General features: G+C 47.2%; 1 pseudogene; it reads right to left on the bottom strand.

Annotated features, from left to right (window-relative positions):
* Positions 1-2,491: 2,491 nt before the first annotated feature.
* LOC132591680 (zinc finger protein 91-like) lies at positions 2,492-23,354 on the bottom strand (annotated as a pseudogene).
* Positions 23,355-24,823: the final 1,469 nt, after the last annotated feature.

Genomic DNA, 24,823 nt, shown 5'->3' on the forward strand with positions numbered 1-24,823 from the left:
CGTTTGTAGTTGACACCACATTGGGAAGGGTAGCTAATGCCACAGACGATGGATTTGGGATTCAAGATGACCTTAACAGGTTGGAGAACTGGGCCCAAACGAACAGAACGGATTTCCATAGGGATCAATGTCAAGTTCTGCACTTAGGCAGGACGAATAGGATGCACAAATATAGGATGGAGGACACCTGGCTCACTAGCAGTACAGTGGTACCTCGGTTTATGAACACAATTGGTTCCGGAAGTCTGTTCATAAACTGAAGCGTTCATAAACTGAAGCAAACTTTCCCATTGAAAGTAATTGAACGTGGATTAATCCGTTCCAGATGGGTCCGTGAAGTACTTAAACTGAAGCGTTCATAAACTGAAACATGGGTGTAATTGGTTCCGGAAGTCTGTTCATAAACTGAAGCGTTCATAAACTGAAGCGAACTTTCCCATTAAAAGTAATGGAAAGTGAATTAATCCGTTCCAGATGGGTCCGCAGTGTTCATAAACCGAAAATTCATAAACCGAGGTGTTCATAAACCGAGGTTCCACTGTACATGTGAAAAAGATAGAGGGGTCTTGGTGGACCACAAGCTGAACATGAGTCCAGACAGAGGGTCTGCTATTTCTCTCCCTCTGAGAAATGCAAAGCAGCCCATTCATGAGAGAGGAGGGAAGGAATTCATGGAGAAGTGGGCAGAGGAATTAATTTTCCGTCTTGTGCTTGGCAATTGTTCCTCCTTCAGACACTGCAATTTGCTCCTCCCAGCAGAAGCTGGATGCGTTTCTGTGTGTTCCCATCGACTGAATGGGGGCTAAGGAAGCTTTAGGGAATAGTTTCCGCAAGTATTTGCCTCCAGTTGACCCTCATGGTTTGATGGATGAGCCGTTGACAAGAGAGGCAGTGTGGTGTAGTGGTTAAGAGCGGTAGACTCGTAATCTGGGGAACCGGGTTCGCGTCTCCGCTCCTCCACATGCAGCTGCTGGGTGACATTGGGATAGTCACACTTTTTTTAAGTCTCTCAGGCCCACTCACCTCACAGGGTGTTTGTGGTGGGGGAGGAAGGGAAAGGAGAATGTTAGCCGCTTTGAGACTCCTGAAGGGGAGTGATAAAGCGGGATATCAAATCCAAACTCTTCTCTCTCTCCTTCCTTGGAGGAAGATGACCCTTCGGTCCCTTCCAGCTCCAGAATTCTCAAAGAATATTTGAAATGTAGAGTTGGGAGGGATCCCCAAGGGTCATCTAGACCAACCCTTTGCGATGCAGGACTCTCAGCTGAAGCATCCTTGCCAGATGACCATCCCAGCTCTGCTTAAAAACCTCCAATGGGGGAGATTAACAAAGAGCAGGGATGACCATCAGCGTATTCTGGATCTGAATGCCCGTTCCAGGGAGCAGGGAATGGCAGGTGGGGGGAGAGACTCCGGGGTCCTGTTTGGGGTCCCTGCTTCCTTTGAATCTCATCCAGTCACTAGATTACAGGCAGGGCAGAGGCCTGATCCACCACATGCACTGGGTCACCTGGGCCCAGAAAACCCTCCTGATTCTCCACACCTGAGACTGAGCCCTGCCAGGAGACGGCCGGCCGGGACTTTGTTTCTCTGCTCTGAAAGTGTGTCTGCATTTGCATCTATGCCAGCAAATGCAAACCGAATGCAAAGCTGTGTTCTGGGCTGGCGAGTTCGGTGTCCCTGACAGACCTCCGGATTCTCTGCTAACACACGTCAACAAAGAAACAAAAAAAAGAGAGTCTGTCTCTGTGTGCAGAGAATCTCAGCTTGCAAGCCCCATCTGCCCTTCTGCCATTGAGCCAGTCTCCCCATTTTCCCAGCACAGAGAAAAGATCCTAGGATAATCCGAAGTGTTGGAAGGGACTGGAGGGTCCTCTAGCCCAGGGATCTCCAACAAGGTATTATTCTGGCCTCTTTAGGCCAAGCAGATCCCCCTGTTCATTGCAAAAGCTGCTCAGCCGTGCAATTCTGAGCTCAGAGATCCTTGTTGGGTCAGAACATCTTTCTCCCCCCTTTCCAGTTTCCACATCTGTCCTCTTTCACTCTCTGGAGGAAATGGAGGGAGGACCCAAGAAAGAGGAGTTGATTTGCCATCTGCCCCCAGGATTCCTGCCAGGGGAAAGCGGGTGACGTGTCGCGAGGGACAGCGGATTGGGGGGCTTGGCTCAAACCCAGTCCTGCCTGGGGATGGGGACCCTTGTGGGAACCCCCTTGGCAGGCACCCCATTTCTCTTCCTGCAAAGGCATCCAAGGAGGGGCAGGGCAGGGCAGCTGAGCATCTCTTGGCCCCCCAGGAAAGAGAAACGGGAGTTGAGTGATGCTGCTGCCAAGGAGATCTTGCAAGGCAAACCCTGCAGGTGTCTTGCATGGATCTGGGCCCCTGTTGAGGGGTCCCAGGACAGGAGTCTCTGCCCCTTTCCCTTCCCCCACTTGGCCTCTTTACCTCTGTGTCCTCTCTTGCCCTCCGCCTCCCTTGCTGATATCACTCCAATTTCCTTTTCTGCAATATAAAGGGGGGGGTTGTCCACTGTCGCCCCTCCTCCCCTGCCCAAAACCTCTCCTCCCTCCAGCCTGGAAACACTTTGTGTGCCCATAGAGCTATGGACCTAGAGCATACCCCCGCCTATTTACTGGGGGAGTCGCTGGAGGAGATATGTGGAAGACTTGCATTGCGGGGTCCTGGTGCAATTTCTGCAGGGGTCTGCACCCCATAGCGGAGAGTTGAAATGGGGGCAGGAGAGGGGTTCCTCCAGAGGGGCGGGAGTGTCAGCCTGTGTGAGCTTCATGCTCCAAGGAGGAGTCTTTTCAGAGATGGGGGGTCTTTTCCAAGCCACTGCCGGGGATGGATCCTGAGACCTTTTCAGGAAAGAAATGGAATTATAGAGCTTGTTTGGAGGTAAGGGAAATGATGTTTTCTGGAAGGGGGGGGTAGAGGAAGAATCCCTTTTTGAAACTCATTCCTCCCCATTGATAGGGACAGGACGGGGGGGGGGGGCACATGAACAAGGTCTCACTTGCACCCGATAGGAGCTGGACTGATGCCCTCAAGGGAGCCCGACCGCTCCAATATTATGCTACCCCAGCAACACACCAGACCAGACCCCCTCCTGAAGAAAGATTGGTTTTCCCTCCTCAAACCCCGATAAGCGATCCCATGGGTTTGCAGTTGTGAATGAAGCTCGTCTTTGAAGAAAGCTCCATTCTAGCCAACCAGGAGAATGCATTGGTTCTGCAGAGCCAGCTCAAGGATTTTGGCAGGAGGAGAAGGGACTGACTGCAGATCGAAACCTCGTTACCTAGTAAACCAATTAGAATGGGAAACATTGTATGCTAGCCACCCAGGCCTGCCCGAAGAGAAGCAGTTTGTATTCAGAAAACCTATCCTGCTTAGAAATTCATTCAAACAAATTCATTCCTTCATACAATCTCCTTCATTTTGTAACATATAACTGAGTTATACCATAACATAACATCTCAGTGGAAAGATAATTTAATGAAGAATATAATGCAATACCATTTATGAAGGATTATTTATTACAACAGTAGCCATGAAGAATAAACTTGAAACAAACAGAAAAAATTAGATATACAAGTAGAACCGCCACATTGGCACTTTGTGATTAATAAGTGGGTTTTGCGTTGAAGTTTGGGGACTCGGTCTCTAAAAGGTTCGCCATCACTGCCCTCGGATCATGTCCAGTTGCAAAGGGGGAGGGAGGCTTTCCACCCTCAGGGCCCAGAGGGGGCTCCTGCCTTGGGGCAGCTGGTGGAGTTGGAGGAAGTTGACCCTTAGCACTCTCGCTTTGGGACCTGCCTGAACCTTTGAGATGCTCTGGTACGGCCCCTTCTTCCCTGTGCCCCCTTCCCTCCTCTTGCAAGACGTGCAACTAGGAACAGAGCCTTTCCTCGTTATGCCACTAAACACCCCTTTTATTTCTCCTGCCCCCAAATATATCTATACACAATATATCTGTGTCTTCATGGTTGCATCATTGGAATGATAACAGTGGGAGTGATGCTGCTGTTCCTATAATATTTATCTAACTCTGCTTCCAAAGCAACACCTCCAATCTCAGCTCCACTTTCTGAAACTCTCCATTCCCAAATACAAACATTTCCACCTCCCTCCCCCAAACACCAAAACCAGCTCACCCTCAGTCCGTCCTCATTCAGAAGCAACACTCCAGACTCACACACTCCCCCTCCCTATCGAACAGTACATGAAATATTATATTATGCTTACTATTTTGAAATGTTACCCTCATTACTTTAAAAACATGTCTACACATTGTTACATACAAACAAGAGAAGCTCACATACGCTGCATGCCTTTAAGATGGATTTCCTGTCACTGATGTGAAGGAAAGTGTCAATTAGGAGACAAATAGGTTCTACATTTTAAAAACCGTTCCATAATAACCAAAGCAGAATCCACAATCCTTCTATTTAAACCATTTCCCTTCTTTGAGTTAATTCATGGCTTGTAGAGTTTCCACTCTTACAGCTCTTACGCCTCAGAGTCTTTAGGTGGTTTGTAAGACTTCCACCACAACTGAACCTCAATCCACTTCCCTAGGACTTACATGGTTTCTCCCCAGTATGAATTTGTTGATGTTTTGTAAGACGTCCACTCTGACTGAAGCTCTTTCCATACTCCATACATTTAAATGGTTTCTCTCCTGTGTGAGTCTGTTGATGAATTCTAAGGTGTCCAGTCTGACTGAAGCTCTTTCCACACTCAAGACATTTAAATGGTTTCTCCCCTGTGTGAGTCTGTTGATGAATTCTAAGGTGTCCAGTCTGACTGAAGCTCTTTCCACACTCTATGCATTTAAATGGTTTCTCTCCTGTGTGAGTCCGTTGATGAATTTTAAGGTCTCCACTCTGACTGAAGCTCTTTCCACACTCAATACATTTAAATGGTTTCTCTCCTGTGTGAGTCCGTTGATGAATTCTAAGATTTCCACTCTCAGTGAAGCTCTTTCCACACTCCATACATTCAAATGGTTTCTCCCCCGTGTGCGTCCGTTGATGAATTCTTAGTGTTCCACTCTTAGTGAAGCTCTTTCCACACTCCATACATTCAAATGGTTTCTCCCCCGTGTGTGTCCGTTTATGAATTCTTAGTTTTTCACTCTGACTGAAGCTCTTTCCACACTCCATGCATTTAAATGGTTTCTCCCCCGTGTGCGTCCGTTCATGAATTCTTAGTGTTCCACTCCGACTGAAGCTCTTTCCACACTCAAGACATTTAAATGGTTTCTCCCCTGTGTGAGTCTGTTGATGAATTCTAAGGTGTCCAGTCTGACTGAAGCTCTTTCCACACTCCATACATTTAAATGGTTTCTTCCCTGTGTGAGTCTGTTGATGAATTCTTAGTGCTCCACTCTGACTGAAGCTCTTTCCACACTCCATACATTTAAATGGTTTCTCTCCTGTGTGAGTCCGTTGATGAATTCTAAGATTTCCACTGGCAGTGAAGCTCTTTCCACACTCCATACATTCAAATGGTTTCTCCCCCGTGTGAGTCCGTTGATGTCTTCTTAGTGTTCCACTCTGCCTGAACCTCTTTCCGCACTCCATGCATTTAAATGGTTTTTTAACGGCTTCTTCATTATTTGCATTGAAATGCCTCCCCAGATTTCTGGCGGCCTTCTCCATTGTCTTCGTTGGAGGGTGAAGGGGGGAGGAAATCCTATTTGTTTTCTAGGAAGAAAACAAAGGAATATTACACACATCAATCAAGACCTGCTTTTATTTTGACATCTCATACATTCTCTCCTGCCCTCCATATGTTCCAAATTTTTAAGAAAGGCAGATGAAATAATGTTAAATAATTGTAATGCATCATCAGCCTCTCATAACCCTTAATCAGCGTTAATGAAGTAGCATTTTCTTAGAATACGCTGTGGAGTTTACTTTTTATAAAAAAGTGGTTTCTCATAGGAAAGGGAGCTGCTCTATGTCCATGAACCTGCCCACTATTCATCAGGGTCCTAAGTTAAATGAATACAATTTTGTGCACTGGAAGCAACATTTGATAGTGCTTCTGGAAGCAAGAGAAGTCTTGGAAGCTACAGTGATACCTCAGGTTACGAACTTAATTCGTTCTGGAGGTCCATTCTTAACCTGAAATCATTCTCAATCTGAGGTACCACTTTAGCTAATGGGGGCTCTCACTGTCGCTGCCACACAAATTCTGTTCTCAAAAACCTTCTACATGGGAGGAGATGCCAACTGCAGAAGCCTCTCTCTGGAGGAAGGCCACACAGAAGGAGATGTTGACACCATCGACCATAACATCCTTCTGGACCGTCTAGAGGGGCTGGGAGCTGGGGGCACTGTCATACAGTGGTTCCGCTCCTTCCTCCTGGGCCGTGTTCAGAAAGTGGTGGTGGGGGGATGAGTGTTCAGACCCCGGGGCTCTCACTTGTGGGGTGCCTCAGGGTTCTGTCCTCTCCCCCATGCTTTTTAACATCTGCATGCAGCCGCTGGGAGAGATCATCAGGGGGTTTGGGCTGGGTGTTCATCAGTATGCGGATGATACCCAGCTCTACCTCTCTTTCAAATTAGAACCAGTGAAGGCGGTGAAGGTCGTTTGTGAGTGCCTGGAGGCGGTTGGAGGACGGATGGCGGCTAACAGATTGAGACTGAATCCTGACAAGACAGAAGTACTGTTTGTGGGGGACAGGAGGCGAGCAGGTGTGGAGGACTCCCTGGTCCTGAATGGGGTAAGTGTGCCCCTGAAGGACCAGGTGCCCAGCCTGGGAGTCGTTTTGGACTCACAGCTGTCCATGGAGGCGCAGGTCAATTCTGTGTCCAAGGCAGCTGTTTATCTTTCTGCAGGGCATTTATAACCACTGTCCTTCTCCCCTTTTACCCTGCATCCAGGGGAGAACTTTTTTAACGTCTTTGAGGAAACCTTTTAAATCAAAATCTTCTGTTCGCGGCTTCGGGTATTTATTTACTGTTTCTAAAATTGCCAGTGGGGGGGGGGGTGGCTTCCGTTTCCCCCCCCTCTCTCCCAAGTCCAAATTATTTCTAATCCAATCTTTTGAGGCTTACTTACAGTCTTATTTACAAATCGTTCTTTCGGAAGAATCCAGCGCTCTCCGCCTCCGGCTCGGAGCTTCTCTCCGCTAGGGTAACGCTGTTGTTCAAAATGGCCCCCGTGACTTCTACCCTCCTCGCTCCGGGGCTCTTATTAGAGCTTGCCAGAGAGTTGGGGAGTCCGGATTGGGGCTCCGCTGAACAAATTCACCCCTGGGACGCTCTTCCCGGGGTTCTAAGGGGCACAGCGTCGCTCTCGCTGCCCTCCCCACTCCTAGCAGAGACGGGTCGCCTCGGAGACGAGACGAAACCCCGCCGATCGGCGCTGGCCCGGAAGTCCTGTGGGGCTACCTTTGAAGGTGACCCGGAAACTACAACTAACCCAGAATGCGGCAGCTAGACTGGTGACTGGGAGCGGCCGATGAGACCACATAACACTGGTCTTGAAAGACCTACATTGGCTCCCAGTACGTTTCCGAGCACAATTCAAAGTGTTGGTGCTGACCTTTAAAGCCCTAAACGGCCTCGGACCAGTATACCTGAAGGAGCGTTTCCACCCCCATCATTCTACCCGGACACTGAGGTCCAGCGCCGAGGGCCTTCCGGCGGTTCCCTTGCTATGAGAAGCCAACTTACAGGGAAGCAGGCAGAGGGCCTTCTCGGTAGTGGCACCCACCCTGTGGAATGCCGGGTGGGGTATAAATAATAAATTATTAGTAGTAGTATTTAGTGAGCAAACTGCAAAAGGGACTTTCTGGACTTTATGCTAGAGCCTGGAATCAGAAACTGCACAAAATGTTGATGCAGCTTGGGTACAAGCAAGGCCATGCCGACAAGGGCCTGTACAGCAAGTCAAGGAATGGAGCATATATTTCTCATACGTTTTAGCTTTTGCTGATGACTCGATTTTTGCCACAGCAAATGAAAGAGACTATGCACAGGTTGTGAAACACCTAAGCAAAGAGGTTGAGGTCAAGGAACTGGGAAAGATCCAGTACTACCTCGGAATCCAAGTTGAAAGAGAATAAGATGGGTCATTTCTTCTAAATCAACAGCAAAGGATTCATTACCTGATCCAGAATTTGCAAATGCAAGATGCACACCCAGTTGCAACGCCCATGGCTACTGACTTCTTAAAGAATCAGCAGGATTTGAAACCATTACCTGACAACATAGAATCCAGGTCAGCAATTGGTAGACTTTTGTATCTTGGTACCACTTGGAAGCCAGACATCTTGGAGAGTGAAGTCAAATGGGCCTTAGAAAGCACTGCTAATAACAAGGCCAGTGGAAGTGATGATATTCCAGCTGAACTGTTTAAAATTTTAAAAGATGATGCTGTTGAGGTGCTACACCCAATATGCCAGCAAGTTTGGAAAACTCAGCAATGGCCAGAGGATTGGAGAAGATCAGTCTACATCCCAATCCCAAAGAAGGGCAGTGCCAAAGAATGCTCCAACTACCGCACAATTGCGCTCATTTCACACGCTAGCAAGGTTATGCTTAAAATTCTACAAGGCAGGCTTAGGCAGTATGTGGACCGAGAACTCCCAGAAGTGCAAGCTGGATTTCGAAGGGGCAGAGGAACCAGAGACCAAATAGCAAACATGCGCTGGATTATGGAGAAAGCTAGAGAGTTCCAGAAAAACGTCTACTTCTGCTTCATTGACTATGCAAAAGCCTTTGACTGTGTCGACCATAGCAAACTATGGCAAGTTCTTAAAGAAATGGGAGTGCCTGATCACCTCATCTGTCTCCTGAGAAATCTCTATGTGGGACAGGAAGCTACAGTTAGAACTGGATATGGAACAACTGATTGGTTCAAAATTGGGAAAGGAGTACGACAAGGTTGTATATTGTCTCCTTGCTTATTTAACTTATATGCAGAATTCATCATGCGAAAGGCTGGACTAGATGAATCCCAAGCCGGAATTAAGATTGCCGGAAGAAATATCAACAACCTCAGATATGCAGATGACACAACCTTGATGGCAGAAAGCGAGGAGGAATTAAAGAACCTTTTAATGAGGGTGAAAGAGGAGAGTGCAAAATATGGTCTGAAGCTCAACATCAAAAAAACCAAGATCATGGCCACTGGTCCCATCACCTCCTGGCAAATAGAAGGGGAAGAAATGGAGGCAGTGAGAGATTTTACTTTCTTGGGCTCCTTGATCACTGCAGATGGTGACAGCAGTCACGAAATTAAAAGACGCCTGCTTCTTGGGAGAAAAGCAATGACAAACCTAGACAGCATCTTAAAAAGCAGAGACATCACCTTGCCGACAAAGGTCCGTATAGTTAAAGCTATGGTTTTCCCAGTAGTGATGTATGGAAGTGAGAGCTGGACCATAAAGAAGGCTGATCGCCAAAGAATTGATGCTTTTGAATTATGGTGCTGGAGGAGACTCTTGAGAGTCCCATGGACTGCAAGAAGATCAAACCTATCCATTCTTAAGGAAATCAGCCCTGAGTGCTCACTGGAAGGACAGATCGTGAAGCTGAGGCTCCAATACTTTGGCCACCTCATGAGAAGAGAAGAATCCTTGGAAAAGACCCTGATGTTGGGAAAGATGGAGGGCACTAGGAGAAGGGGACGACAGAGGACAAGATGGTTGGACAGTGTTCTCGAAGCTACGAACATGAGTTTGACCAAACTGCGGGAGGCAGTGCAAGACAGGAGTGCCTGGCGTGCTATGGTCCATGGGGTCACGAAGAGTCGGACACGACTAAACGACTAAACGACAACTTGGAAACCTGACTTAGTTAATGCTGTGGGAATTCTTAGTAGGAAGGTATATGCGCCCCCTGAACAGGACTGTGCGGGTGTGAAAAGGGGGGTACGGTATTTGAAAGGCACAATGAATTGTAAATGGAGGTTGCCAGCTGTTAGTAATCCTGAAAGTTTGGGGATATTGATGCAGATTGGGCCGGATGTACCACTGACTACAAATCAACAAGTGGATATGTATTTATGTTTGGGGAGGGATTCAATTAAATAAATAACAATAACAATTGTAATGATAAATACACAGGCTGTTGGGGGGGGGGAATCCCACCCATTTCCATAACAATCTTCCCAATCCCTTAAATCCCAGATTTAAGAGATATGAAATAGTGGCAGTAATGGAAACCTGGTGGAATGGGGAGAAGGAATCCTTTAGATGCTTCTCTAGAGAAACACAGGCATGTGGGTGAGACTGTAGTTGCCAAGACAGAAGCCTCAAAGGGCGGAAATCATAAAGGGGGCTTCCTCCCTTTCCCCTTTCCCCCCATGGTTGGACTCCCTATAACAGCCCCCAGCGCCCCATGCAGGAGCTGACCTGAGACTTATGGCAGGGCAAGGACTGAGCTTCAAGGGAGGAGAGGGTGGGTGGATCAGGCCTCCTGTTCAGGGATCTCTCCCTGGTCTACTCAAAGGAGATTTCTGGGCAGGAGGGAGAAGTCAAGGCAGGCAGCCCCCAAGTCTGTCTGTCTGTCTGTCTGTCTGTCTGTCTGTCTGTCTGTCTGTCTGTCTGTCTGTCTGTCTGTCTCTCTCTCTTTCTCCACCTCCTGCCAATGCTGGCTTTGATTTCTCCCCCAGGGATGCTTCCCTCCCTCCCTCCCTCTGCCCTCCTCCCTCTGCCCCCAGTCTCCCCTTTATAATAATAATTATTTATTATTTATACCCCGCCCATCTGGCAGGGTATATCTGCCCAGAGGCCCCCCTGGGGAGAGGAGGGAGACCGGGGGGGGGGAGGTCTCTATCCAGGCCTCTCTCTCCCCCTTTAACCCTTCCATGGACTCCCTCTCTCTGATACTCCATCCAAAGGGGAGCCAGGATCGCGGCGCCCCAGGGATTCCTGCCAAGGGGAATCCGGAACTGGCAGAGAGACGCGGAATTGGGGCCTCGGTTCAAGTCTCAGCCCTTAAGGGGGGGGGGACTCCCATTTCCATTTCTGAAAAAGCGCCCGGGGGGGGCAGGGCAGCTGAGCATCTCTAGACTCCCAAGCGGAGGGGGCAATGCAAACCCTGCGAATGGAGGGTCCCCGATTTAAAGCTGGATTGCACGGATCGGGGCCTGTGCAGAGAGCGCCCAGGAAGGGAGTTGTTCCGGGGGGGGGGGGGTTCTGCCCCCTTTCCTCCCTGCCCCCCCCCCCGCTCGCTCTTCTCTTCCCATTTCCTTTCCCTCTGGGCCTGAATCAGCCCCTCCCCCGCTCGACTGACCCACAGAAAGAAGGGGGAGGGGAGGACTCTCCTACTCTCCTTTCACCCCCCCCCCCCAAATCCTGCCCTCCCTTCCCAGCTGCCCTGTTTGCAGACTCAGGGGGAGCAAAAGCGCGTCTTTATCTCTCTCCCGCCCCCCACAATACCGTATATATATAGATAGATATACCTTTTCCCTCCTTTTTCCTCCTCCTCTGCCGACCTGCTCCTCTTCCGGGAATGTGAATGGCGGCCCCTCCCCCTCCCACCTTGGCCCCTCCCCCTCCCAACCTCCCTGCCTCTCTAGGAAGCGGAGCTCACTGACCCTTGGGGGGAGGAATGAGTGACGCCCCCCTCCCTCCCAGAAGACACAAATTCTCCTCCTTCCAAACAATTTCTGAGTATCCTGTTTCTTCCCTGATAATCTCCCAGGTTCGATCCCCGGAGGCGGCAGGGAAAGAGACCCCCCCCACCTCCCCAAAAGTCCTCCCCCTTCCTATCTTTCATTCCTTTGCCAGGAGAGGGGGGGAGGGGGATTCCGTCATTTCCCCACCCATTTCCCCACGTGGGGGAGGCAGGGCTGTGACGTAGGGTGTCCCCGTTACAACAGCCCTGCAGAGAAGACCGAAGTTGGGATGCGCCTTTGGGGCTTGGGCCAGCGACTTAGGATGACCCTCAATGGTCTTCTCCCTTGTCATTATATATGTGTATATATTTTCCCCCTTCTCCCCACTGCCCCTTTGAAGAGCCATAGCATCACAGAATCTGAGAACTGGAAGGGCCTGAAGGGTCATCTAGACCAACCCCCTGCAAGGCAGGCATGTCAGCTCAAGCATCCAGGACAGGGGGCCCCCCAACCTCTGCTGAGTCTGTTCCCCTGCCAAGCAGCTCTTGCTGTCCGAGAGGGTTTCCAAATGCTTAGTCAGAATCTCCTTTCTTGCAACTTGAAGCCCTTGGTTGGAGTCAGACCCTACAGCCTACAATAGAGTTATCTTTTTTTGTGGCTGCCTCACCCTGTGTTAAGCTAGTGGTCCACCAAGACCCCTGGATCCTTTTCACATGTCCTGCTAGTCTTGCCTAAGTGCAGGGCCTGACATTTGTCCCTGTTGAAATTCATTCTGTTACTCATTTTGTTATGCAAGGAGGTGCCCCAGCGGAGCTGCTATTCCTGTTACAGGAAATCTCAGGGGAGCATTCATAGCGCAAGTTGCACCCAAATTCTCTGTCCTCATCCTCCTGAGTGGTGGATCTATGGCTGGGCAGGATCTGTCCCGCCTCAGACTGCAGGACAGGCAGCTCACAGGATGGACTGCTCTCCAGTGCACCCCTTTTCCCAAGGGAGGAGGGTCCTGGCTGGACATCTCCCCCCTGACTTGCTTTGCCTCCCCAAGTGTCTGCCAAATGGCCCCTCAGAGTCCCTCTTCAGACTCCCCTATAGGCCCCACTTTGGCGTAGTCTCTTAAATGGCCCCTCAGAGTCCCCCCTCAGACTCCCCTATAGGCCCCACTTTGGCTGAGTCTCTTAAATGGCCCCTCAAAGTCCCCCCTCAGAGCCCCCTATAGGCCCCACTTTGGCTGAGTCTCTTAAATGGCCCCTCAGAGTCCCCCCTCAGACTCCCCTGAAGGCCCCACTTTGGCTGAGTCCCCTATAGAGTCTCTTAAATGGCCCACTGGGTCCCCCCTGTTATGTATTGGTTTAATCTGTGTTCATGAGTTTCTCTGCTAGTCCTGTAACTACCGGTACCTTTCCCGCTCCAGGGCAATTCAAATGGGTGCGATGACAGTTGCTATTGGTTAACTTGTTAGCACAATTTGGATCCTCACTCTGATAGGGTCCCGCCAAAATCTAAATGTATCCTTTCCCCAAGCCCTGCTCCTGAGAGTATAAAAGGAGCTCACCCTTTCCCTCCAGTTCAGTCAAGATTCCTACTGCAATAAAGAAGACTGTTCTTGTTATACTTGACTCCTAGCAGTTCCTTGCTAGTATGCTGAATCACTATTCTGAGCTGACTTCACGAAGAGCTGAAATCACACTCACGACATAACAACTGGCGACGAAGGTGGGATCGGAATTGTGAGGCTGCAAGGAGACATTCCCTTGGCCCAGGTTCCGAGTTCGAGGGTTGAGTAACGAAAACTGCTGTTCACGCTCAAGCCCTCACCGACCAGCATCAGTCAGCCTGACCAGCCGCGGAATGGAGGCCGGCAGAGTGTTGGAACCCTTCCAGCTCAGCTCTCCACACAAATGGGAGGATTATGCAGAGCGTATAGGATTGTAGCTGTATGTTAGTCAATGATACTATTATTTACTCTTTCGCTTATCTCAGTTAAAACTTTTATTATTCAACTTTAATTAAAACAAAATAAATAAATAAATAAATGAAAAACTTTTTCCTATTTTAGGTTTTTTTTTTGAATTATGCCATAAGTTGTTCCTTTAACATACTTTTTAGGAAAAATGTGGCAATACCACATTGAAATAAGACAAAGGAACAGAGCTCTTGACCAGCAAGTAGCCTGAGAGAGAGAAGGAAAAGAATGAATCTCCTTCCTTCCTCTCCAGGCCATTTTTATTATAATTAAGGTGACACCAAGATTCAAATGCTCCAATAAGATTCTAGTACAGTGAATAATTAACAGCGACTATCCTGAAATCCTACCCCCTTCTCACATTCCCCTGATTAACACTACAAAGCATGTGAACAGGAGCAGAAGCAGGAAATTGTAAAAGCAGTAAACACACACAGAAACCTGTGAAAGATAGTAGATCTACATCAAAGGCACTTTGGGAGGATGTTTGCCAGAGAGGAATGCAGAATGCCCTTTTGGTCAAAGACACCAAATGTTTTACAACCAGGCAGGAAACAAATGGCAACTGGAAGACAAACAGGCACAGATGCCTGGTTTTTTGAACCCAGCTTGGAAACGTGATTCCAGCACCAAGAGAAATGGAATTTAGCAAGGAATTTAATTCTCAGAAATCAGAATCCCTCAACCCAGGCAGAAAAAGTCTGTCCGAAGAACCCTTGGTTCTAGACCTCCTTCTCAACCACCACTTGGTTAAGTTTTCCTGATTTCCTACATTAAATTCCTAAAAGAGAACACTACAGAGCGGTTCGAGTTCTATGCAACAGCAAGGGGTATTACAGACGCCGCCAAGAAGAGGGCCACATTTCTCAGTTGTTGTGGCCCAGAGACCTTCGAGCTAGCAAAGGCACTGCTGGCACCAGTTAAACTACAGGATGCCTCTTTGAGAGACATCATAGCCAAAATGACTAGTCATTTGGCTCCGACCGCAACCAAGATGTCCAGGCGGGTCGATTTCTACAAACGGCAGCAGCAAGCAGGGGAGCCTGCGGCAACGTTTCTAGCTGAGCTCCGGAAGCTTGCACAGCATTGTGGGTTCTCCAACTTCGAGGAAAGCCTGAGAGACCGTTTTGCCTGTGGCCTCAGTAGCAGCAAGGCCCGCCGCCGCATCATCGCGAAAGAAGGGGTCACCCTTGCCTCCGCTCTGCAGGAAGCCATTGCCACGGAAGCCACAGAGAAGGAAGAGTCCGCCGACGTACTCAAGCCAGCGAAAGCACTGTTGAACACCACCCATTTCACGGGAGACCCTGTAGCCAGTCCAGACCAGAGCCCCGTGCGAGGGGTTGAGTTGGTCCGCCATAGTACCACTGCATCCAAAAACCATCGCCCCGCTTGTGCCGGCTGTGGGGGAAACCACGACGGGAAAAATTGCCGTTTCTGTGACGTCATGTGCCGGGCATGTGGCCAGTTGGGCCACCTTGCAAGGGTCTGTCATTCTGCCACCTCTGATTCTGCAGTGTCCCCGAGATCTTCGCACCGCAGATCTGCATCCAGCACTCACCTCGTTGATGACTGCAACTACCTCACCGTAATAAATGGGAAGACCGTACCCTTCCCCGCACAGGAGAAGACAACCATCCGGGTCCAGATTGAAGGGCATCCCTGCGACATGGAAGTGGACTCTGGGTCAGGATTTTCCATGGTCTCCGACCGAACTGCCCGCTCCTTCTTTCCGGGGGGTAAGTTTCCCTCATTGGAGACTTTTCCAGTCACACTGCAGTCATACACGGCAGGCCGCATTTCAATTTTGGGAATGTGCTCCGTCAAGGTACAGTTCAGAGCCAGGACAGCCGTACTGAAGCTTGTGATTGCTAAGGGTAACCGTCCCAGTCTGTTGGGCACGGACTGGTTTCCAGCATTGGGACTGGGGATTTCGGGGCTTAATTCTGTTACAGTGACTAATGAAAAATTTGATGTCTTGTACCAGGAGTTTGCAATGCTTTTTGATGGATCCCTGGGGTGTTACAAGGGGGCCCCTCTTGATTTTGCCCTTGATCCAAGTATTGCTCCCATCCGGCTTAAGCCCAGGCGAGTTCCTTTCGCCCTTAAGCCAAAAATTGATGCTGAATTAGATAAAATTGTAGCCCAAGGGGTATTAGAACCTGTTGAATCCGCCAGATGGGAGACCCCGGTTGTCACGCCCTTGAAGGCAAACGGGGAAGTGCGCATATGCACAGATTACAGGTGTACAATTAACAAAGCGTTACGGGGCAATTCATACCCTATTCCAGTAGTTTCTCAGTTGTTGGCCACGTTATCTGGGGGCACGGTATTTGCAAAGCTTGACTTGGCTCAGGCATACCAACAACTGCCAGTGTCAGAGCACTCTGCTGAGGCTCAGACCATTGTCACCCACAAGGGCGCATTTAGCGTAAAAAGGCTCCAGTTTGGGGTCAGTGTGGCACCGGGAATCTTTCAGGGGCTTATGGAGCGCCTCTTACGAGGGCTTCCGGGGGTCTTGCCCTATTTTGATGATGTTCTTATCGCTGGGAAAAATGCTCAGGACCTGCTTGAGCGTGTCCGTGCTGTTTTAATCAGATTGCAGGATGCGGGGCTTAAGCTTAAAAAGGAGAAGTGTGTTTTTGGGGTGTCCAAAGTCGATTTTTTTAGGGTACGAGATTGATGCAGCTGGCATCAATATGAGAGTACCCCCTAAATATATATTTTTTTATAGAAAGAAAGCACTGAGTTATACCATAACATTACATATCAATGGAAAGATTGGAAAGATAATTTAAAGAAGAATGTAATGCAATAACGTTTATGAAGGATTATTTATTACAACAGAAGTCATAAAGAAGAAACGTGAAACAAACAGAAAAAATTAGATATACAGGTAGAACTGCCACATTGGCACTTTGTGATAAATAAGTGGGTTTTGCGTTGAGGTTTGGGGACTCGGTCTCTAAAAGGTTCGCCATCACTGCCCTCGGATCATGTCCACTTTCAAAGGTGGAGGGAAGCTTTCCACCCTCAGGGCTCAGAGGGGGCTCCTGCCTTGGGGCAGCTGGTGGAGTTGGAGGAAGTTGACCCTTAGCACTCTCGCTTTGGGTCCTGCCTGGACCTCCTTCCACAGTAGACTCATCCTTACATTGCTTTGAGATGCTCTGGTACGGCCCCTTCTTCCCTGTGCCCCCTTCCCTCCTCATGCAAGACCTGCAGCTAGGAACAGAGCCTTTCCTGGTTATGCCAGTAAACACCCCTTTTATTTCTCCTGCCACCAAAAATATCTATACACAATATATCTATAAATCAAAAGAATAGATGAGGGTTTCAAGATTACCTTCTGCATATAAGTAATAATAAATAAATATATTTTTCATTAATACCCCGCCCACCCCTGTCAAAACCGGGCTCAGGGCGGCAGACACCAGTAAAATTACAATAAGGTGCAAAAGAAAGAAAAACAATCAGTTAAAATACAGTCGAAACATAATAAAAAAATTCCTTCAGTAGCACCTTAGAGACCAACTAAGTTTTATTTTGGTATGAGCTTTCGTGTGCATGCACACTTCGTCAGATACATTGGAATAGAAGTCCCCAGATGCTTACATATACATATACATATGCTTATCACTCAGAAGGGTGGTGGAAATGGGTGATTGACTGACTGATAGCTGTTGACGACTGTAAATGACTTCAAATGCTCTTTACAGGAAAAAGTAAGCGGTGAGATGGTAAGCCGGTGAAAAGTAAGCCATCTCACCGCTTACTTCTTCCTGTAAAGATCATTTGCAGTCATTTACAGTTGTCAACAGCTATCAGTCAGTCAATCATCCATTTCCACCACCCTCTGAGTGATACCCCCCTCCCCAACCTTTATATATAAGCGTCTGGGAACTTCTATTCCAGTGTATCTGAAGAAGTGTGCATGCACACAAAAGCTCATACCAAAATAAAAACTTAGTTGGTCTCTAAGGTGCTGCTGGAAGGAATTTTTTTATTATGTTTCGACTGTATTTTAACTGATTGTTTTTCTTTCTTTTTGAATTTTTAAAATTTTGTTTCGCCTACCTCAGACCAACACGGCTACCTACCTGTAGTTAAAATACAGGTTATAATACAATTTAAAATTTAAAATGCAGCCTCATTTTAAAATGGCCCAAATCAAAACCATAAGAGAGGAAAACAGGAGTTAGAGTGAGTCCAGGCTGAAGGCCAGGCGGAACAGCTCCGTCTTGCAGGCCCTGCGGAAAGATGTCAAATCCTGCAGGGTCCTGGTCTCCTGTGAGAGAGTGTTCCACCAAGTCGGGGCCAGTACTGAGAAGGCCCTGGTCCTAGTTGAGACCAATCTAACCACCTTATGGCTCTGGATATCCAAAATTTTATTCTTTGTGGACCTTAAGGTACACCGTGGGGCATACCAGGAGAGGCGGTCCTGTAGGTACGAGGACTTTAAAGGTCAAAACCAGCACCTTAAATCTGATCCTGTACTCCACTGTCCATCAGCAGATAAATCTGGGTGTCATCAGCATATTGATGACAACCCAGCCCAAAACTCTGGACAATCTGGGCAAGGGGATGCATAAAGATGTGAAAAAGCATCGGGGAAAGGATTGTGCCCTGTGGGACTCCACACACCAAGGACTGTGCCCTGAATCCCCACGTCGGCAAGGCGGTGGTCTCAAAGTTTGTGATCGACCATGTCGAAGGCTGCTGAATGATCTAAAAGAATCAGCAGTCCCGACCCGCCTTGATCCAGCTGTCTAGGGAGATCATCTGTTAGGGCGACCAGAGCCATCTTGGTCCCATAACCAGGGCGAAAGCCGGACTGAAATGAATCCAGAGCCGATGTTTCATCCAGAAACCTACGCAGCTGATCGGCAACCGCTCTCTCAATTACCTTACCCAGGTATGGAAGATTCGAAACTGGGCGGTAATTGGAAAGAGCTAAATATAGGTGCTTTCAGTCTTTCTGTGTCTTTATGGTTCGATTATTGCAATTATAACAGTGGGAGTGATGCTGGTGTTCCTATAATATTAATCTAACTCTGCTTCCAAATTTCAGCTCCACTTTGGGCAACTCTTCATTCCCAGATACAAACATTTCCAACTCCCTCCCCCAAACACCAAAACCAGCTCACTCTCAGTCCATCCTCATTCAGAAGCAACACTCCAGACTCACACACTCCCCCTCCCTATCGAACAGTACATTCAATATTATATTGTGCTTACTATTGTGAATTGTTACCTTGATTACTTTAAATACATGTCTAGACAATCTTACATACAAACAACAAAAGCTCACATACGCTGTGATTGATGTGAGAGAAAGTGTCAAGTAGGAGAGAAACAGGTTCTACACTCTAATAACCAATGTATATTCCACATTCTTTCTATTTAAACCGTGTCTCTTATTTTGATGGCCTGTAGAGTTTCCACTCTTACAGCTTTTAACACTCCGAGTCTTTTGATGGTTTGAAGACATCCACTACAACGGAACCTCTATCTAATTCCCTAGCACTTCTATGGTTTCTCCCCGGTATGAGTTTGTTGATGTTTTGTAAGAAGTCCACTCTCAGTGAAGCTCCTTCTACAGTCCATGCATTTGTTTCTCCCCTGTGTGAGTCCGTTGATGAATTCTAAGGTTGTCATTCCGACTGAGCTTTTTCCACACACCATACATTTAAATGGTTTCTCCACTGTGTGAGTCCGTTGATGAATTCTAAGTTTTCCACTCTTTCCACACTCTGTACAGTTAAATGGTTTTCCCCATGTGAGTCCGTTTATGTATTCTTAGTGTTCCACTACAAGTGAAGCTCCTTCCACACTCCATACATTCAAATGGTTTTTCCCCTGTGAGTTTGATTATGTAAATTAAGGTGGTCACTTCTACTGAAGCTTTTCCCACACTCCATGCATTTAAATGGTTTCTCCCCTGTGTGAGTCTGTTGATGAATTCGAAGGTTTCCACTCTGACTGAAGCTCTTTCCACACTCCATGCATTTAAATGGTTTCTCCCCTGTGTGAGTCTGTTGATGAATTCGAAGGTTTCCACTCTGACTGAAGCTCTTTCCACACTCCATGCATTCAAATGGTTTCTCCCCTGTGTGAGTCTGTTGATGTAGTCTTAGTGTCCAACTAGAAGAGAAGCTCTTTCCACACTCCATGCATTCAAATGGTTTCTCCCCTGTGTGAGTCTGTTGATGAATTCGAAGGTTTCCACTCTGACTGAAGCTCTTTCCACACTCCATGCATTCAAATGGTTTCTCCCCTGTGTGAGTCCGTTGATGAATTCTAAGTTTTCCACTCTGACTGAAGCTCTTTCCACACTCCATGCATTCAAATGGTTTCTCCCCTGTGTGAGTCCGTTGATGAATTCTAAGTTTTCCACTCTGACTGAAGCTCTTTCCACACTCCATGCATTCAAATGGTTTTTCCCCTGTGTGAGTCCGTTGATGAATTCTAAGTTTTCCACTCTGACTGAAGCTCTTTCCACACTCCATGCATTCAAATGGTTTTTCCCCTGTGTGAGTTTGATTATGTAAATTAAGGCTGTCACTTCTACTGAAGCTCTTTCCACACTCCATGCATTTAAATGGTTTCTCCCCTGTGTGAGTCCGTTGATGAATTCTAAGTTTTCCACTCTGGCTGAAGCTCTTTCCACACTCCATGCATTTAAAGGGTTTCTCCCCTGTGTGAGTCCGTTGGTGTTTTCTTAGTGTTCCACTGTCACTGAAGCTCTTCTCACACTCCATACTTTCAAACTGCTTCTCCTCTCTTTTTCCACGCTCCATGTATTTAAATGGTTTCTTCGTTATTCCCATTTAATGTGGCCCCCCAGAATTCTGACTGTCTTCTCCATTGTCTGGTTTGGGGGGCGAAGAGGGGAGGAAATCCTATTTGTTTTCTAGGAAGAGAAGAAAGGAATATTACACACATCAGTTAGCAGCTGCTCTTATTTTAACATCTTGTATATTCTCTCTTGTCCTCCATGTTCCCAGTTTTTAGGAAATACAAATGAAATAATGTCAAATAATGGTAATGCAGTTCAGAAGCATTATCTTAGAATACGGTGGAACTGTGGGGTTTACTTTTTATCAAAAGTGGTTTCTCACTGGAAAGGGAGCTGCTCTATGTCCATGAACCTGCCCACTATTCATCAGGGTCCTAAGTTCATCATGAAGTTCTTCATCCTCTGCACAATAATCCCCCACCCCTTAGGCCACATTTTGTCCCCTTTGATCTCTAGATCTTTATTAATCACCTTTGGCCTCTGGAGGTGCATATTGACCATTTTGGGAGACCCATATATAAGTCCAGTGACAAGGCTTGGTGCTTGTGGTTGGCTGAAGGAGTGCTCAGGTAGGAGAATGTTCTTGGGGTTGGACCTCCATCTCTCAGCCTTGCATCATTGCATGGAGAGAGCTGGAGATGCAGAAGGAAAATAGCTGGAGCCTGACTGCTGGGAATCCCAGATTAAAACGCCCACCCCAATTACTATTGGTAATAATTATATGCCGCCGAGTCTCGCACCTGCCTCCTGACACTGGCCTATCTTAGTGGAGAATCCCAGCCCAAGCCTCTCTCACTGTTCTTCCCCCTTTGCTCCTACTGGAAACTATTTATTAAATTTGTATATTTCTCTTCATCTGAAGATCACAATGACGCTGAAAAGGTGACTATTAAAGGTGAAGAATACTGATCGTGGGAAAGAAAAGAAAGAAGATTACTCTGGAGAAAGGAAGGGAAACCAGTGATGTTTCCACCTGAGTGTAAAGAAGAAGCCAAGTCTTCAAACCAGTTTCATATTCCACGGCTGTTTTTCTCAGCCACGATTGTGTATTAGAACCTTTGCCACAGATTTATTTTCCCCCTCTTTCAGGTAAATCTTTATTTACTATCTTAAATTCATACTTCTTTAAACTTAATCACAATTGTAACAAACTATTAACTACAGCATTTCTTCTTCCCCTAAATTCATTTTAACACTATCTCACATAATAAATGTAAATTAACTTAGAAATAATAATAATAATAAACCATCTATATAAGAAAATAAAAAGGATTAACTTCCCGACATTGCTGACTTCCCGACATTTCCCGATGTATTTTACCTTTACAACATTGAAAGTTATCCTATTCTTACTCAATTTTTAGTATATTCTTATAACATGTCATATCCAGTTCCTTTATTTAATCGCTTTATATTTATATTTATACAAGTCAATCAAATGCCACCATAGAGATTGTATCATTCTTATATTTTTGCAGATATTTCTTATACATGTCCCACTTTTGTATGAATGATTGTTTTGTATTTCCCCTTAACCTGTCTGTTAATTGAGCCAGTTCAGCAAATTCTAAGAGTTTATCTTGCCATTCCCTTACTGTAGGTATCTTTTTTCCTTTCCAATTTGCCGCATACGGCATATAAGAACATTTCTCTTCTATTTTTTGGAATGTTCTTACCTAATATTCTGAGAAGGAACACTTCTTATCTTTTTACAAACGTTACCTTAAATATCTTTTTCATTTCGTCAGAAATGAGGTTCCAAAATTCCTTAACTTTTCGGCAGGCCCACCCCATGTGGTACATGTCTCCCTTTACTTCTCCACATTTCCGACATTTATCCGATTTTTAAAATCTGACATTTTAGCCACAGATTTCATCCACACACACCTTTAGTGTGGGCAGCAGTGCAGGAAAGCAGGGCGGGGGGAGGGAGGGACAGCGCTGCAAGTGGTCAGACCCACTGTACCTTCCTAAGCAAGCAACTTTGGGGGTGAACAATTTCCTTTAAAAAGCTCTTCCCCAGGGGCCGCCAAGGGTTGCTACACTGCTGAGTGTGGACACCGTGGATTTATAGTGTTAGGGTCTCAAGAACCCTTAAGATCCAGTTCCACCAACTCCCAAGTAACAGAGCCCCTGAGCCCCTAGGGCAGGCTTGTCCAAAGTCCGTTTCAGGGGCCTGATCCGGCCCCTGTGGCAGTTTATTTCCTGTGGTAAAAGTCTAAATAAAGTTCCACTTTTCAACTTCTACTCTAAAAAACGGTCCACAACTTTGGTTGGCACTTTGACAGGCCCTCACGGCCCTTCCCTTCATCAAATCTGGCCCTCTTTGAAAAAAGTTTGGGGAACCTTCTATGCTGAGGTGAGGCATCTCTGGCCCTCCAGATGTCGTTGGACACAAAGTACCATCATCCCAAGGAAAGATGGCATATGGCCAGGGATGAGGGGAGCCTTATCTGGTGGGACACACTTTCCCCTTCTTCCCCCTCTTCTGAAAACCCTGAATATCTGTATTTCATTTCCTCCTCCTTCTTCCCTGATCTCCAAGATCTTCCTGATACAGTCCAACTGCACACATTCCCAAATAATCCTGCACCACTGACTTCCTGAGGCTGCTGCATTGTGTTGAGGACACTGGCAATGGGACAGCACCTTCCCCTGGATGAGAGGATAGAGTAGGCATTGGCAACCTCCGGCCCACGGAGGCCGTTTATCTGGCCCACGAGCCACATTGAAATTGCAATAATAGTAATAATAATAATAATAATGCTGCAGGCTTTTAAGGGGCAAACACCGGAACCCACCCATTTCCATAGCAGTCTTCCCAATCTCTTAAATCCCACAGACGTGAGATCTGATATAGTGGGAATATCTAGCCGGCATTTGAGTGATAGTGGAGAAAGAATGAGTTGGACAATAATATGAAGGATACATACTGTTGTAAGAATGTAGTAGATAAATAGTTAGTGGAATATAGAACAACGGGAATACATTCATGCTTAAAATATAATTTATGCATTAGGGATTAACAGGAAGTCAAAACTGTGGTTATATATGATTATGAAATAAGGGGGAATTTTCTTTTCTTTTTTTAAATGTTTGCTCACTTAGGTTGGGGTTATATGTATTTTCTTTTTTGTTCTCATGCTGAACTATAAAAGATAACAACTTAGGTGGAGTGGTATAATAATAATTATTATTCTATTAAAAGGTATAGTCTTATATGATATGTGATAGAGAACAACATAGTGAAAAGCAATACAGTGGTACCTCGGTTTAAGTACACAATTGGTTCCAGAAGTCTGTACTTAAGCTGAAGCGAACTTTAGAATCCTAGAGTTGGAAGAGACCCCAAGGGCCATCCAGTCCAACCCCTTGCCAAGCAGGAAACACCATCAAAGCATTCCTGACACATGGCTGTCAAATCTCCGCTTAAAGACCTCCAAAGAAGGAGACTCCACCACAATGTTATAACAAATGATTAACTGTTTAATGTATTTTGTTTTATTGTGATTATTAGTTTGTTTTGTGATACAAAAAAAATTATCTTAAAAAAAAGATATACTGTACTGCAGTGGGAATATTGGAATGGAATATGGGAATATTGGTGGAATGGAGAGAAGGAGTTGGGCACAGGTATCTCTGGATAGGAACCCTTTAGATGCTTCTCCCCAGAGATACAGGCATGTGGGTGAGACTGTAGTTGCCAAGACAAAAGTCTCAAAGGGCGGAAAGAATAAAGGGGGCTTCCTCCCTTTCCTCTTCCCCCCCCCCATGGTTTGACTCCCTATAACAGCCCCCAGCGCCCCATGCAGGAGCTGACCTGGGATTTATGGCAGGGCAAGGACTGAGCTTCAAGGGAGGAGAGGGTGGCTGGATCAGGCCTCCTGTTCAGGGATCTCTCCCTGGTCTACTGGAAGGAGATTCCTGGGCAGGAGGGAGAAGTCAAGGCAGGCAGCCCCCAAGTCTCTCTCTCTTTCTCCAAGATGGCTTCCATTCCTCCCCCCGGGATCCTTCCCTTCCTCTCTCTGCCCCCCAACTTCCTCTGCCCTCCGCCCCACAGTCTCCCCTTTGCCCAGAGGACCCCCCCCTGGCCAGCTCTCTCTTCTTTCCAAATCTCTCCCAAGCGCCCCCACCTCTCCATCCGGAGGGGCCTCGCCAGGTGAGCAAGGAGGGGGAAGAGGAGGGAGACGGGGGGGGGTGCTGCCAAGTCCTCCCCCCCCCGCTCGCTATTCTCTTCCCATTTCCTTTCCTGTCATATAAAGGGCGGTGGGATCTCCTGACCCACAGAAGGAAGGGGGAGGGGGGAACTCCCCTCTTTCCTTTCACCCCCCCCGCCCCAAATCCTGCCCTCCCTTCCCAGCTGCCCTGTTTGGAGATTCAGGGGGAGGAAAAGCACCCCCTTCCCCCCCCCACAACCCCAAATCTCCCCCGCCCCTCCCAATCTTTTGCACCTCTTTTTCCTCCTCCTCTGCCGACCTGCTCCTCTTCC

Source organism: Zootoca vivipara, chromosome 2 (assembly GCF_963506605.1).
Source record: "Zootoca vivipara chromosome 2, rZooViv1.1, whole genome shotgun sequence".
In the NCBI taxonomy this organism is placed as follows: Eukaryota; Metazoa; Chordata; class Lepidosauria; order Squamata; family Lacertidae; genus Zootoca; species Zootoca vivipara.